We start from the raw sequence: 16,394 nt of genomic DNA, 5'->3' as shown, positions 1-16,394 counted from the left end.
GCATATGGCATAGTAAATATTGGTACTATTAATAAAGTTAAAGCAAGATGGAATTGAATATTCATAATTTAGCTCACAGTACATTACAGATGTTTTATATTGAAAATTAATTGTGTGAAGTTATATATAACTTTGATAAGCTTTAATTTGGCTGCTTTTTTATCGACAGTATGCTTATTCTGTCCATGATCAACACCATCTGGCAAAAAAAATAAATGTCATTTATGAGGTTTTCCATAAAAAACCCAAGAAGGTAGCAAGAATGAGCTATGAAAAGAGCTTAAATTGTTCTAATACAGAAGATTATCCGTTTAATTTTTAAAAAATCATTTGCTTCACCACTGGAATGGAAAAAATAGTATCTGAATGCTTCTCTCTCTCTATCATAGTTGATTTTTCCTGCCCACTGGTTAGCATGATTACTGTATTGCAACTTGCTTTTCACTATTAGTATCTTCCTGTTCTTTTTTTGAACCTTCCAGATTTCTAGAATTGCAACTGAAAGATCCTGTGCAGAGTCCCAGACCTTTGTCTGAACTTCTGTCCTTATGCATCTGAGGCTCTACCTCTTGAATATTGCTGGCATCTGATATTTAGTCTTTTTATGGATGCAGAGGTACCTCCTTTTGAATTTCTCTTTATTGCCTCATTTCTCTTAAATTGTCATTCCCAGGGCTGCGTTTAGACTTCTGGTCTATTTTTGTCTCATCTTCACTCTGACAAATAGCTCTTGTCTTCTTCAGTTGAACAAGTTGTCATTGCTCTCTCTTCTCTTTTCAATGCCTCTCTTTTTAATATTTCTCTTCTTTCAATTCTCTTCTCAATATTTCATGTTTTCTGAGCTAACAAAAAATAATTATAAATTTAAAAATATGTTTAGAAGGTGGATTCACTTATCTTGAAACTAATTAATTCCACTCCCTTTCAACCACGGTTCATTTTACTTGGAACACAAGCAAGAAAGTCCAAGATGTCTTCATGGGCTCTCATTGTTTTTGCTTTGGTGGGTGGCCCCATGCAGCTGCTGCAAGGCTGGTGTTTATTTTGTTTTCCCTTGAAGAAGCAGTTTTATATAGAAAAGCCATGTCTTAGCATGATCTGTTCTCTAGAGATAAGTGTCTTGAGGTTTTTTCTTTTTGGCATTTGTTAGTTTTCTTCCTGCTCTAGACAAGATGTGCTTGGAAACATAGATTAAGATAGCTGCAATGGAAGTTCAGGTCTTTTAAGCTCCTGTATAATTAATTTTGCTTTCAAGATCAACTACTTACTGGTTCATATATTGTAACTATATAAATTCATTATATGCACTCAAAATTGAATATATATATAAATTAATATAAACTAAGGGAATGAAGGATCCGCTGTTTGCTAGTCCTTTTCATTCTTCAGGCAGAGATACTTTGCCAACAAACAGTAAATGGAAAGGAATTCAAATATAAATTAAAAGTTAAAAACAGTCTTCAGGGAAACCCTCAAGTATACCTTAAATCACATTGATCAAGGCATATTTCAGTTTAAGGTAAATAAATTAAGACTAACTCTAATTCAGCAGGGTATAAAGCTCACAGATATATTCTCAGAGTACATTTAACAAAAGTTTATCACTAAGTGTTTCTCAGTTTTGCATATCAAGCCCCCAGGTTCAATTTCTGGATGGCTGATTGCATTATCTGTGCCCAGCACAAAAGTACTGACCTGAAATTTATGTTTAAGTGACCATCTAAGAATCCTTTTTTAAAATGAGTCACAAGCATAGACAGAACTTTTCTCTAAGGTAACATAAATGATGCTGTCATAATTACCAATTTTCAATTTTAAAATAGTTTCCTGCTAAGCTTGAAACACATATTTTAAAAATAATATAAGAATCCTATTAATTAATTCACAGATAACCTTGAATCATCAGGTGCTGTAAGAATATTTTCAGTTGCATGAGGCAATGATGAGGAGGATACAGGTGGAAGAGAATGGAAATGTAGTTGTTTGGGTTTTTTTTACCACATTAATTTTTAAAGTTTATCTTTCTAGTTCATCTAGGAGAACCATAAATTCTTCTATTTAGTGAATTTTCGCCTACCCCTTGTTTAAGAAAAATTTCATTAATATTCTCACAATCCACATACCACTAACTAGAACACTAGAAAGAACCCTACAACATCAAAATACAAACATCCAACAATGAACTTTCAGAATTATCGGCATTAACATTTGGGTAGCACTTAGTCTAGAAAAATGTAAAATCAAATTATCAAATGCATAACATAGTTAGTAAAGTAACATTGATACCTTTGGACTCTCAGAAATGTTATTAAAATTATAAGCACTGATGGTGTTTTGAGGTAGTAAGTGATTTTTCTGGTGTTTATTCTTGACCTTCGCAAAGCTGCAGCTGAGCTAACAGAATGAGTTTGTTTGAGTGCCCAGGGTGCTGATCATAGGTTATCCATGTATGATATACAGTTTCCTTAAAAATCTTCAAATCACTTTTTGCTCAGCTAGACTCAATTTTTCTAGAAAGCAGAATGTTCACAGCTCTCAAGCTGCATTTGAGCTATTCTAATTAAATTTTTTTTATTTCTAATTTGAGTCTGATTTTTTTTATTCCAGTCACAGTCTCATCTGTGAGGACTGTGAGAGCTCCCTAAATTTGTAATATACTTAAACTTCAAATTTAATTTTTTGAATACTTCATTTTGTATTCTGGGTTTAATCCATGTTTATGTTTTTAATTTCTAAGGAAAAAGATCCACCTCCAGCTAAAACACAGAATTTTTTGGCAATGAAAATGCTTTCTTTTGCAACAAGTGCTCATAATTATGACAGGGTTCTAGGTTGTGAATCCCTATTGGAGAAATAAAACACTTTAACTTTGTGTTTCCTTTGGCTGGATTAACCAGGCCTTGATCTCTCCTCTGAGAGCTTCTGGCTAGGGTCAAATAATGCCGTCTGCTTTCTTTTCCTTCCTTTCTTTCCTTTCCAGCATTGTGGAGGAGAACATTAGGTTACTCACACTACTCACTCCATGCCAGCTGCTAATATAACATGGTATTGCTCTCTAAGGAGACTTGTTCTACATGTGTTTTTCCAAAGATCAGTATAAATTCTTCCCCTCTCTTAGAGTTCTTTTTCAGTCTTACAGTAGTTCTGTGCGGCCGCGGTTTGGTCTTACCTCGGTTACTCTGCCCTTCATGCACACACATCTCTTTCAAAGCGGGCAATGCAAGCAGCACCAGCTCTCAAGCCTTTGAGTTCATCCCCTGCTGTTCCTCACAGGGCTGTGGAGCAGCTCTCCCTGCACACCCTGGGTTTCCATCCAAAAGCCAATGACCAGCCCTGCAGCAGAGCGTGCGGATCTGCTTGGCCACGCTCCCTGCAGAGCCCCGCTGGCAGCGCTGCTCCGGCCCCCGCTGAAACGTGACATGCACTTGTGAGACTGTAAAGTGTCACAAAATTAGATTCAGCAATTCAAACACCTGCAATATGCTTTCCATTCCAATGCGTTTCTCTTCCTACCTTTTGGGTTAAGATGTGTATTTTTCTCTGGCCTTCTCTGGGTCTATATGCATCTCTGTGCTTCCCATGCACTCATGGTAAAGCAATCAAACTTTGCAAACAGACAGATCCAATCCTGACTATGGACTAAAGTAAAAAAATTAAATCAAATATTTGATTCTATCATGGATATCTGATCACTATACACAGCTTAAAGGGAATTATTTGTCCCCTTTGTGGTAAATTGGATTTTCAAGCATTTAACTTAAAGAAATTGGTATTTTTCCCCCAAGTCATTTTGCAGATCAGCTAAATGTGCATGCTGAAGCCCTTTAGGTCTGAAGCAGTCAAAAGAGAACTGTAGTAAAAACTTGTATTTCTATTTAGCCACAAACATGCTAATTGTTAAATGCAACAATAATGGAGAGGTCAGCAAATAATAGGTACACAAGTAAAGCTCTTTGTAATGATTTCTCTATAGAAAAAAAAATTATCTGGTCATTCACATTTTCCCAAAGAAATAGTATTGAGTATACTAAAGTTGCAACATCAATGAAAACAAAAGTATTATCCACAGACACTAAGAAAATGTATCCATAGGCAACTTAAACTGCATTAAAACAAATCCAAAATTACTTTTAAATTTCTTATTTGATCAATATGTAGATATACTCAAGAAGAACTGAATAACCTTAGTTCTTGAGAAGTTCTGTGTTCTACATGCCTCCAGTTGCATTCCATGGCTAAGGGAGTAAGTGTCCGTGTTGGTCCAGGAATGCTGGATGGGAGGAATCATAGTATGGGATTTACAGCTACTGTTTAATCTACTTTGAAAATTAAATCTGATGGAATTTCATGCATCCATTTTAAACTGAAAACTTCATCAGAAGCAAAAAACCTTGTATTTTTCACAGATCACCTCACTTGTTAAGTGTCATACTCCAAATTTGGATTTATTATGTTTCAGATCAACAACTGTTTAATTATTTTGTTCAAAGAAACTTACTTAAAGTGGAGAAACACAGGATACTGAACAAAGAAAGCCCTTTTTCAAACTAGGAAAACAGACACAAGATTCTGTTTTCTGCTCTTCACTCACACTTTGGGCTACAAATTATTCTGTGATTGTTTATTTAAAGACCTCTCTGCTCTAGACTACCATTCATGCATAAAAGACTGTAAAAACAATCAAATAAACGAAAAAAAAAAAAAAAAACAAAAAAACACCTTTAAAACGCAACATAAACATTATAGAAAAACCTGATCTAAGGAAAATTTACCAGCTAAAAAAGATACATATACATATACAGCTGTGAACTCTGTTGAGATTTTAATCAGGACTGCCTTTATAGTCAAGAAATGGCAGAAGAGAAATAATGTAGCTAGCACTTATAAAACTTCATGCACTTCCAAACAGATCCAGCTGAGAACAGATACAGCTGATGGAAGGGAAAGTTTACCATGAAAACCAGAAAATTTTACAGCTCTTTCTTGATGATAAGGCAGCAAAGAGAACTGATGTGACAGCTCAGTCCAACAGAAGCAAACTGGTTTATTCCCCTCCATAACACCTAGCAGGAAACAATGCAGTGTCTACTGAGGAGCTGAATCACTTTACCAAAGCTTTTTCATGTATTACATTTAAAAGACACACGTTAGATATAAAATCTTCTCTGTATTGCAGTACACACTTACACATCAAAAGAAAAAATAAAAAAATTCAACTTATTGTTCCACTCTTGTCTTATATCAGTCATCAAAATAATCCAGAAATTCTTCCCCGGATTTCTTAATTCATCAAATATCATGACAATATATTCAACCCTTTATCATGTTATGTAAAATAAACATATTTCTTTCTTAACAGAAAATGAAATATCCTGATCTTATTCCCATTTTTAATGAACAGAAATAAATTTATTTTAAAATAAATTATTGGAATCATGTTCTTGAAAATATTAATCAGCCACAAGAATATAATTTCTGCCAGCAATGGTTCTTTAGCTTGATGTAGTGTCAGTGAATCTGGCTAAGCTGTGAAAAGAGAAGAAGCTTTGATATTTCTTTTTCATTTATTCTCCCCACGCTCCCACCTTTTCTGTTTTTTCCTTTTTCTTTTCAGATAGAATACTGCATGAAATAGTCCTGGAAGGGCCTGGGGGAGCAATTATCACCATATTTCTTGCACTTGCTCTTTTTTTCTCCCCTGTTTGTTTCACACTGTTCTGCCTCTATATTTTGTTACTTAAGAAGCTTTCTGGACAAGAAGTACATTTTTTTCCAGGACTGGAAAATGCTTTAATACAGTAGGTACAATTGTAACATACAATTACCATTATAAATAATGGAATCTTGTTTAATAACAGTAATCTGCATATGCTGTTGAACTCGTGGAGGTACTTAAAGCACTTTGCAAAATACACAAAATCAAATAAAAGTGAAATTTCTTTCAGCAAGTGACTCATTTTTATATAAAATTTAAAGTGAAGTTTTGTTTGGTTTTAATCTCACAAGATCTTAATTCCTGTCTGTTCTGACCCCCTAGAATTCTGATGTTGATTCTACAGAGCTTTTCCAAATATAAAAGAAAGAATTCAGTGTTTGTTTGATAGCATTCTTCTGGTAGGAAAACCTTTTCCTTTCTTACAGATGTTGCATAAAACATGAATGCATTCTTTCCACTTTATCCCATTGAGAACAGACAGAGAGATTTGCCCTGGAGCAGCCCTAGTTCTTCAGATTATTTTGCTTGTTATGCAGGGGGTACATTTCTGTGTTGTTTTTTCATGATGCTACTTCATTTTGGCAGGTAGGTGGTATTTCTTTGGATCCAAAAATGCATCACACAATGAAGCAATGTTTCACACAAAGCAGTATTCAGGAGCCTAATTTAATGCTCGCCACTTTCAAGCAAGTGATTTTTTAAAATAGCTCTGTTCCATGTTTCTTGTGGTTCACACTGTACTTTTATGAGTCTCAAATGGGTATTTTGGACATATATTTTATAGTCAGAAAATTCTGAAATCTGGTAGCCTATTCAGTTCAAAAATCATGAGAATCAGACAGTTCTTTCAACCTACACATTTGTTACTAAATCACTCAGCTTTTTGTATGAACAGTGCTTTTCTCTCTGACTATGACAATCTTCAATCTCTCTCTGTTCAGAAATCACATCTCCAGTTTATTTTTAATGTCAACAATAACAGCTATTGATTTTCTCATTATCCAATTTACCACAGTCGACACACCAACAATTCACAGCATAGTTCTCAATTCTCTCCTCAGAGCATCATACTTTACTCATGTACATTCATTCACGTGGCCCTCACGGTGCAAAGGGTAGGAAGAATCATCCAGTATCTCAGAGTGCTCACCTGGAAGACCCATTTTCTTCATGAAAGGGATGTATTGATCTAAAAAATCAAGGAAAGACTAATCTATAGGATAACCAAGAATCAAGACCACAGAATTCCTTAGCCAAATGATTTTATGATATTGTCAATGAATTAATTCTGTGTTCCACAAAATAAACTGTTACTTCCATGTGGTTTCCTATGGCTGCTTCTACATTTGGTGTAAGATGTAAAGACTATTTTGAGATAAGACATCAAAGAGTCTGGGTCTTCTGGCCACTGACCCATTTTGCCTAAACAGAACATGAAATTGTTCTTGAAACTTAGGAGTGATTACAATCAAAGATCTAGAGAATAAATTCAAGCATGTCCATGTTAATCAGTTGAAATAAACTTTCAAGTCACTCTACCTGTAAACAATTTTTTCTTTTACTTTCTTTTTCCTTTTTTTCCATATAGGTTGGCTTTTATTCTGAGGTGTCTTATCCTTTGTAGAGTTACACATTAAAAAAATCCTAGGCTTTTCACTGAATCCTGGGTTTTACCCTGGAGTCAAATACCTTCTGAAGCTAAATTTGGCAATCCTTCACTTGTGTCCCCAAAGTCCTAAATGGGATCTAATCCAAAGCACTTGATAAGATAAAAGCATGAAATCTGTCTTCCAAAAACCACATATTTCCATTTTGTTTTCTTATATATAACTATAGCTGCCACATTTAGGGCATTCTAGCCAAAAAAGCAATAAATTTGGTTAGGTTTTCTTCCTTGTGAAGATCTTTTAAACCCCACTTGAAATTACAGTAATGTGAACAGTAATGATAGTTGATTTGAAATACATCAGTTTTACCTTGCCAATGAGAAAACTTAATAAAAAAATCTGACGGCTGTATTTATGAAGAAAATACATATTTTCCTAAAGATTTTCTACCAGTCTTCATAAGTTGATTATGCATTCTTTCCATGAAAAAAATCAAGTGGTTTTTTATCTATAGAGTTAAATCCAGATAATGAATAAAATAACAAATATCTATAGAATTAGATCCAGATAATAAAAAACAGAACCAAGGCAAAAAAATCCACAATAAGATAAGCTAGGTAATAATAAAAAAGAAAAAAGAAGAGAACTAGTATTACACTGAAACGTTAGAAACTAATTCATTATTTTACCTGGGTTCACAACAGGCTAGCCGAGCACAAGAAAAAAAAAGTTTAGTATCTATCCATTAGAATTTTTGAGCATGATTGTTACCCTGTTATTACTTTTGTTGTGCCCTGGAAGGCTGGTCATTTCTGTCAGTGACCAAACACAAAAAAGAGGGTGCTTTAAACATAGTTATCTGAATTTGATAATTTTTCCCATCACAAAATTAAAGCCAGATGTATTTGTGTTATCATTACCCAGACAAAGACATCAGGGTTATAAATCTGAAGATACAGTGTGAGTCTTAAAAGTTTCTAGGTAGATATGTATAGCTGAGAGATAAGAAAAAATACCAATTTAAAATGAAAGTTTCTGCTTTTGTAGTGTATCTATTCCTGTGGTTTATTAAAGAATCAAAGCTTTCATTTATAACTTTTTTTTAAAATCTCTTTGGAAGCTGCTTGAGGACAGAAAAAGGGCAAATGTGAAAAATAAGGGCAGAAACATTACTGGGAAAGATTGTACAAGCCATTGCTTGCTAACAGGTTCAATGATCATGCTACTTATTTTGTGTGTTGATAAAATGTATTCAAACAGATCTTCATTAATCTAAAAAGCAATCCATAAATAACACAGGAAAAAACCCAACATCTTTAATTTTGTGTGTAAACCTTCCTTTCAACATGTTATTGCATTTGAAAGGATTACAAAATCAGAGCAGTTTAGGAAAACAAATAAGGAAAGAATACAAGGGACAAGTGTAACCAAGCTCAAGAAAATTCACAGTAGAGTGCAGAAGAAGTTAGATAGGGTAACCTCTACCTCACTAGGAACTTTATTCCAAAATTTTAGCAGGATGCTGAATTTTCCAGTTTTATAAAAATCAATGAAAAAAGAGTTATAAACCACCTAAATATTCAAACTGAGAGAAGTGGAGAATAAATTGCTCACAGAGTAGCTATTAGTAGCTCATTGGCAAATGATAGCTATCCTAATAGAGACAGAATAAAACTTTCAAATATTTTTACTAAACTGAGAAAGAAGGCGTGTTCATCCTTTGAAAACCTGATTAAAATTTTCTATTTTATTTAATATTATGATGACTCAGAAGATGATCATCAGAAGATGACTCTTCTGATCCTCTGCCAAAATTTTGGCCAAGCCTAAATTGAAACTCAAAGAAAAAACAAAGCAACAAAAAAAGAGCACCAAATAAAAGCCAACCAAATGTAAATACAAACAAAAATACATCCTGAGGAAAACAAAACAAAACACTAAGTAGTCTGGTTAAAACACAGTAACACAGGAGTGGAGGAAGGGGAAACAAATTTGAGATTAACATCTCTACAACTTTTCTCCAAAATTACCTGCCAAAAATGGAATGAAACAACAAGTACCAGCAGAACTACCAGCCTGCTTGGCACTAGATATGTAGCAACCAGTTCAGATATGTGACTATTTCTGCCACCATGTTTCTAAAAAATGTAGAAAAACTGAGAAATGTCCAAAGAACTGTATGGGATAAAACACGTCTATAAAATATAGGACATCAAAATATTTAGATATTCCCTACTGAGGAAAATGGGAACATAAAGTTGGATAAATTCCTAATTAAAAACACCCCTTTGTTTTGATAAACCAAAAAACACCTCCTAACAACAGATAGAAATAAATACTGAGATCAACACAGAGGTTGTAGACACTTTTGCTGTAAGTGCTTAAAGAGAAAGAATAACCTTTTATTCTTAAAGCTGTTTCAGAAGGTCTATGAAAACATCAATCTGCCTCCCAGCTGGGGAAATCTTGATTCTCCCTAACAGTTCTAAATATAAAACTCTATTTCTGATTCAGTGAACTGGGAGATAAATGAGTTTAACACCCCATGTTTTTGGAAGCCTAATAAATAAGAAAAGATAATGAGAGTTTTTATGCAAAAGCCTAGAAAGAAATGAGTTTACATCTATCTAGTATCAAGAAAGCTTACAGACCCCAAGCATCTACGGTGGGAAACTTAATTTTACATGCTTTTCACAACCAAGCATATATTTCTGAAGGTTTCAGCATGAGAATATGGGGTGTGTTACATGACAAGTTGAATATATTTAATTCAGCCAGCAATTATCTATTAAAGCTATTTCACATTGGTAGCATAAAAACCTATCTATGAGCTAAGCAAACAATACTGTTAACAAGTTTTAGCTTTTAATTATAATCCCAGTTTACAAAGGGGGAAGAACTCTTTCCTGGAGATCAAATGTTTCATGATATAACAAGATTTAGTTGTGTTCATTGTCCTAGTAAATGGAGGAATAAATCTGAAAGAAGTGAATCAGCTGCTTTAGGGTAAAAAGTCCTGATCGTGACTTTTTTGAAGGTCAGTCACATTTGAACCTATGGATGACAGCAGTAACATATACACAAACTAAGCCAAATTCAGAAGCTGGTTTCTACCAAATGTAGAAAGGCTTGACACAGTTTCAGTTGCTTAACAGGGTGAACATTTACATTTTTTCCAGAAGAAAGTGCCTTTGAATGATGAAAACTGCTGATAAAAGGGATGAGAGACAACATACTTACAATTTTCCAGCCTTCTGCTTTCTTATCCTGTTTAGAAGCAGTCCAGGAGACAGGTCTACAAGAATTTGCATTGGACACTTTCAAAATAATTACATAAAAGCTTTGGGCATGAGCTGGGAGGAAACTAGCAAATCAGTAAATGAAAAAGCAACTTTTATGTGGTATCTGTCTGCATAAAGTCAGAAAACTGTAACACCTGTGACCTAAAAACTAAGTATAGACAAATATCAAGCTTGGCACTGCTCACCATGCCCTCTGCAACTTTTGTAAAAGAGAGGTTATCAGCATGAGATACAAATTAATGAGGATTTTTTTAGGTTACCTACCATGTAATATCTGACAGACAGAAAGCACTGATGTTAAACACACTACAGATAGATCTGTGAACATCATATGAGAGGAAATTTAATATATTTTCATTACACATAACACTCCAATGCTTCAGTAAATGACAGTGATAAAGTATTTGAATATTTTCTGGTTAAAGTTTATTTTTACATTGGAATTATTTCTCTTGACTTTTTATGTGGACACATTTGACTTAATAGTTTATGAACATTCCATCTGTAATCTCTCAAATGTTTTGCTAGACAACATTTTTGAGTCCACAGCCTGTAATCTAACACTTTAAATCCTATTGTCATCAATTAGTGAGCAGTTTTTCAAGAGCGTGGTTACAGAACAGTATAAAATCAAAAACAATATTTCATTTGGAATGGACCTCCAACAATCATCCAGTCTGAGTACCTGAGCACTTCAGGGCTGACCAAAAATTGATAAAAATTATTAAGTTTTTTGTCCAAAACACCTCCAAAACACTGACAAGCTCAGGGAATGAACCACCTCTACAGGAAACATATTCCAGTATTTGACCACCCTCTCAGTAAAAAAATGCTTTTTGATGGCCAGTCTAAACCTCTCCTGACACAGATTTGGACCATTCCCACACATCCTACCAGTGGATACCTGGGAGAATCACTCAGCACCTCCCTTGCAACTTTTCCTCCTCACAGCTGCAGAGAGCAGTGAGGTCTCACCCCTCAGACTCCTTCTCTCCAAGATAGATGGACACAAAGTCCTCAGTTCCTCCTCCCAGGACACGACTGCTAGCCCTGTAATCAAATATGTTACCTTCTCTGGACATATCCAAGGACGTTCACATCCTTTTTGACGTGTGGGGCCCAGAAGTGCACACAGCACCCAGAGTGAGTCCCCCCCAAGGCTGAATGCAGGGGGACAGTCACCTCTGATGGTTGTCTGCTCGTGCTGTGCTTGGGGCACCTCAGAGTAGAGTTCTTCCCTCTGGGTTCCCTCCACACAGAGACCAGCCCCCCCAGATCCCTCTCTGCAGGACTGCCCTCCAGCCACTGTACCATTTTTACTCATTCCCAGGGTTTCTCTCTCCCAGATGCACAACTCATCAGTTGGACTTCTTATATTTCATGCTACTGATGGTGCCCACTGCTGCAATCTAAAGCTGTTAACTGAGCTAAATTCAGTATTTCTCAAAATAAAATGTGAGACATTAAAGTGGCTATTAGTTCGTACAGTTTTACAGAACTCATTATAGCTAAAAGGGTTCTTAACTCCAAATAGTAACTAGGGATTCTAACCTAAATTTAAAACAGCTTGAAACTGATGGCATGAAGAAAGAGAAAAAGGAAGGGGGTAGGAAAGACAAGACAAAAAAAAAAAAAAAAAAAAGTAAGGTCTGAAATAGCTTTCAGTTTTTTCAATTTTTTTTCCTCTTGCTTTTTCACGTTACAACTCAGCAACAAAGGTTTTAAGTACGTGGAGAAAAATATGTCATCTTTGCATGTTCATTGGATGTCATTCTGCCTTTTTAAATACCAGCATATGTGCATATAAACATCCCTCTACTTCTTTGTTTCATCTCAAAGATGTGCCTTTATTTTCAAAGGTTCATAAAATGCTTTGATACACTACATAGGCTAAACTACTCAGCTTTATACATGTATATTTCCTTGGAGAACCTTCAGCATATTTGCTGATATTAAACATTTCCTTTTTAAAATGGAAATATCTAAGCAAGTGGCAATCCTCTGTACTATTTTTATTTAGTGGAAACTTGTATGAAATTTGAAGAGCTTTAAGGAAAACAGCAAATCTGTCACTTTGCTCGTGTGAGTAGCAGCTTTTAAAATAGAGATTGATTAATTTTGTGACTATGGAAAATCTTGAAAGGGTAGCTAAATTTTTAAATAGAAAACACTTCCTCATTGTTCAAGTAGAATAAGTAAATAGGTTCGCTGATATTGTTATGAGGATAAAAATGTTAGTAATTTCAGGGATATTTGAACTCTGCAGCAAACAAAGGAAAATTTAATTTTCATTAAACTGTCAGAAATTCAAAGTGTATTTCAAAAGTAATTAAACAAAACAACCAAACTTACTAGGTCAGGTGTGGAGTCACAAACTTCTAAATCCTATGCATTCAAAATTTCTTCTGAATCAAAGTAGAATAATGAGGATGTTTTTCCCATGCAGTACAATGAGAGTGGTTGCATGAACTAAAACAAATAGTCCTGTAGGAAGAAGCATATATATGGTTATGCACCATACCCTATTTCATTTGACCTTTCCATGCCTGAAAATCCCCTGATGAATTCAGTCTATTAAAAAATATGATTTTAGGATTTATATCAGAAATAACATAATTTAATAATCCCTATTTTCTCTTCGCTGTATAGTGAAACTCAAACTAATGTCTGATTCAGTGGGTGAATTCAATGTGGCTCACTATTGCTGTTGCTTATACATAATCCGCAGCATTTCATAAGACTACAAGAAAACTATTTTTAGTGCACTATAGGCCTAGTTATAACAATAGAAACATTGCATATTTCTAGCAAGAGGTAAGTTCAGTGTTTTGGAATGACACCTTTGTTCTGGGAGTGAGGCAGAGAGTACCTAGCTATAAAGCCTGGTAAGCTGTTGGGTAAAAATGGGTATGGGATGAACTTCACCTTGTATCAACCAGTCAGCTGAATCTGCCAGGGTGCTTGTTATTTTTTCAGAAAACTCACAGGCTTTGCATGTGAAAATACAGAATATCTTCAATTATTAGGACTTAGGCTAAATAAAATTCAATAACATATCCTTAGGTAAGAAAATGAAAGGCAGAGAAAACAAGCACAGGCAAAGTCATACAGCACAATTGTACTGCTGTGGACCTGTTATACACTAAAAACTACCACAGCTCTCAGACTGCTTTATGAAAAAATTCTTCAAGACACTGCATCTCACCTAATTAGGAGAAAAAGAATCTTCCTATAAATGCTTCTTGTGTATTTATGTTCATAGTATTGCAAACACACATTTCAGGGAATGTTATTTAACAACTTCAACATTACCTATTCAGAGAGCTTTCAACAGTAAAGGTAAAACTACCACAGTAACTGGAAACATTTCAAGAGAAACTCAGTTCTCAAACTAAAAGGTGTTGTTTCCTTTTAAGGACAGTATCATAAAAGCTAATCTTTAACCAAGTATAATCTGAAATTTGCATGAAATTTGAGTCCTAGAAATAAAATTATTTTAACTTTGATTGAGATGCTTCAGGGCAACATGCAAACTATAGTGATTTATCCACTCTACATATTTTCCTTCTGCCTTCAACTCATCAGAATAGAACCATAAAGGACTCCTATGTCATGTGGGTGTCCTATCTGAGTAAAGCAGTATTGTAGGAATCTGCATGGAGCAATATGGCCTCCATCCATTTAAATTTGTGTGTCAATTAACAGATTATTATTTAGCAGGGCAATTTTTTGTGTACAGTGCAAATAAAGCATCAAGGTACTTTCTATGCCTCAAGTATTGTATGTCTAACATAGTCCAGTTAGGACAAAATATAATTTTTGAGCAATAATGGGCACCAAATCACAATGTTTAATATTACAGTGGTTTTCAATAATTTTATAAAATGTGTCAAAGTCAAAAATGTTTTGTCTGCATCATTTAAAAAGATTTCTAGGAAGTGAGACAATTTTTTTTTTGGGAAAGATTTGCAATGTATAACACAGGTCAATTTCTTCAACCTGTTGCTTATTATACTGATTCTGTTTAATACGATTATCTATTTCTATACTAACTCTCATTATCTACCCTACTCAGACTCACATTATGCTGAATTTGTATACTGGAAACACCATAAGAGTAGTTTTTCTCTGCAAACCAACAGATGTTGTATGTTGTTGTATGTTATGTTATGTTACAAAACATCGTGATACCCTTGTGTTAACAAAAAAAAATTATTCTACCAGAAAGAACTGTTTCACAAATCATCACCTTTTTTTTTTTTCTCCCCCTTTATACTATTGTATTTCCTCAGCAATTTAAGTCAAAAAATCTGTTATGGTAGAGTCACCAGAAAGAAAGAAATATGGGATGCAATTAGAGTCTAGGTCTGTTTTGTGTGTCTTTGAGGCAAAACTATTCCCTCTTTTCAATGCTGAAGCTACAGTAAACTGAAACATGGTTCAGAATTCAAAGCACGAATAGGATGCACACTTCCTTGTCTAAATTTCAAAGATGAGAGTCCTTACTGTACAAGATTCTATGGTTGTCTGAGCTTTTTTCAAGCCTGTAAGAGATCTAGTGGAAATTCAGTATATGGAATGTGATATTTGAGAGACTGAAATCCTAAGCACGTAAAAAATTTAGCTGTACAAGAATAATACATCAGAATATTTTTAATGGTTTGATTTTAAAGCTCAAATATACAATTTGAGAGAATTTAATTTTCAGTCTTTAGTAGACCAGTATCTCTTCTCTTTTTAATAAAATTTTCTTTTCTGAAGGTATTCATTTAATTAGTTAGTGAAAAAGCTCAATACATCTGAAACCACAAAATTATTAATATACTGTGATCCCAAGAGTAATACTGTATTTTAAGAAAATATGAGCTCTATTGAATGAGCTTTTGAAACACAGTAGATAATTTTGTTGAAAGAACAGAAATTTGAAAACTGAGCCTTTGAAATACATTAATAAGTGACTCATTGTTGGGAGCCAAAGTTGCAAATAATATCTTTAAGAAAAAAACGAGTCACTTGTGAAACAGGGAGTAGATGATTTTCTTAATCAAAGCACTGATTGACAAAAGAAAGTGGGAATAATACTCTGGAAATCAAACATCTGTACAGTGTATATATATGTATATGTAAAGTGGGTTTATACATCAATTAAATAACTGAAATCTTCACATCCTGTCCTTGAAGTTCTACAGTAGAATCAACTTCAATTATAAAATTAGTTCTGCCAAAATGACACTCTTTAGAACATTTTAATTCAAGTGTAGTCTACTGGAAACAGGGAAATATAGTCAAGCATTATTGCAAAGGGGATCAAGAGACTTGTTGCACAATTGGGCACAAAAAAAATCTGCATTCTAGTCCTACTTAGTTTGCTCTCTAGAAAACTGTCAAGCTTCAGGGCTCTACAACACTTGTAATAGCAAATGATTTTACTTGAGTTGTCATATTTTTTCTTTACACAAATATAAAAAAAAAAACTTCCCCAAACAAGCAAACAAGCCACAGTTGTCTCAAATCTGTCGTAACTATCATGCTCCTCAATACAGGAGCCCAGTTTTTTCACCAGAAAGACTCAGAACCTTAGAAATGTTTTTTGTTTTTTTTTTTAATTAAATTCTGACTTCTGTGTGAGAGTAACAAAAGTTTGCTCAAGTTGAATTGTAAAAGAGATACTTAAAGTATTTAATGGTCTGCAATGCCTCTAATTTTGTCTAAAATAATGAATATATAAACCAGTGAAGTATAATTCAGAATGTAAAGAAAAGATCTTTA

General features: G+C 34.3%; 1 long non-coding RNA gene across 1 annotated transcript in view; it reads right to left on the bottom strand.

Moving 5' to 3' along the window:
- LOC140683944 (uncharacterized) overlaps nucleotides 1–12,217 on the bottom strand; it is a 34,673-nt gene extending 22,456 nt beyond the window's left edge. Inside the window, exon 1 of the long non-coding RNA XR_012055619.1 lies at nucleotides 3,170–12,217. This is a non-coding gene — a long non-coding RNA (uncharacterized lncRNA). The remainder of the gene's footprint in view (nucleotides 1–3,169) is intronic.
- Between the last annotated feature and the right edge of the window lie 4,177 nt (nucleotides 12,218–16,394).

Source organism: Taeniopygia guttata, chromosome 4, assembly GCF_048771995.1.
Source record: "Taeniopygia guttata chromosome 4, bTaeGut7.mat, whole genome shotgun sequence".
NCBI classification, from domain to species: Eukaryota; Metazoa; Chordata; class Aves; order Passeriformes; family Estrildidae; genus Taeniopygia; species Taeniopygia guttata.
This window is presented reverse-complemented; position numbering and strand designations above follow the sequence as displayed.